This window comes from Galeopterus variegatus, unplaced genomic scaffold, assembly GCF_000696425.1.
Source record: "Galeopterus variegatus unplaced genomic scaffold, G_variegatus-3.0.2 Scaffold2343, whole genome shotgun sequence".
Lineage (NCBI taxonomy): Eukaryota > Metazoa > Chordata > Mammalia > Dermoptera > Cynocephalidae > Galeopterus > Galeopterus variegatus.
In genome coordinates, this window is record NW_007728454.1 from 82793 (window position 1) to 84056 (window position 1264).

Consider the following 1264-nt stretch of genomic DNA (forward strand, 5'->3'; position numbering starts at 1 on the left):
GCAAACAACATGGATACCTGGCTTCCCTCAGAACGAGCAGGAAGCCCCAGTCTTTTTGTAACTCAATATCAGAAGTGACGCCCTATTAGCTCTGCTAATTATATTGGCTAGAAGCAAATCAGTAGGAGAAGCCACAGTCAAGGAAAGAGGATTACACAGAGTGTGAATACCAGGAGGCAGAGATCATTGGACACCATCCTAGAGGCCGATACCACATGGTATGGGTGCTTATGTGTCTTGTTTCTTTCATTCTGCATGTTTTATATTCATTCAGTATGGTTCAGTGTATCAGGAGCTTGCCCCTATTATTGTTGAGTAGTATTGCATTGTATGAATTTACTAAAATATGTTTCATTCTTATCTTTAGTGTTATTTCCAGCTTTTAACTATTATGANACCAGAGACTTTATAGCCTGAGGAAAATTTCCAGTCCTTTGCAAGGTCAATATTTGAAACTGTAAGTCTTTGGAAAACCAGGCCCTGTGAAGCACATTTGCTTTAAGAATCCTCTACACTTGTCAACACATTTTTTGTCAGTCTTATAGTTTTAGCCACTATGGATATCTCATTGTGGTTTAAATTTGCATTTCCATGATGAAGTTATATCACACTCTTTTTCGTTTTTCGACAGTGACTAATGATGTTGAACAATTTTTTGTGTGTGTTTGCCATTTGTAAGTACAATTGGGTTATTTGTCATTTTATTATTGTTTTGTTACAATAATACTTACTAAACATTAATTATTTATTTTACATAATGTCTGCATAATAAATATATGTAAATTATTTAAATATTTATTAAAATAAATTCAAGTTGTTTATACTCTATTAGAATTATCTTTTATTTGTTAACATAACTCATGTCCTCTTTCCTCCTCCTCCTTCTCACAAGGGCTGTTGAAGTCTTTGTTCCATAGGTTGAATTTATAGGTAGGAAGACGGAGGCAAAAGTATCTTCTCTAGTGCATTATTGTCAAAGCTTTTGGTCCAAAGGGCCCTTTTTAAAGTTTCTTTTTGGATGCCAAGAGGAAATGTGTGGTCATAGAAGAGAAGGATCCAGCTCTGCAAATGACTTGAAGGAGGCAGAAGTTTCAGCTACAACTGGGCCAGGACTGACTAAGATCTGTTACCTCCACCAGTGAAGCTACAAATTTAGGAGTATTATCACCAAGAAGAGTAGTTCTTTTTTTGTTTTTTTTTTCCGTCTTTTTCATGACTGGTAAGGGGATCGCAACCCTTGGTGTGGTGTCGCCCACACCGCGCT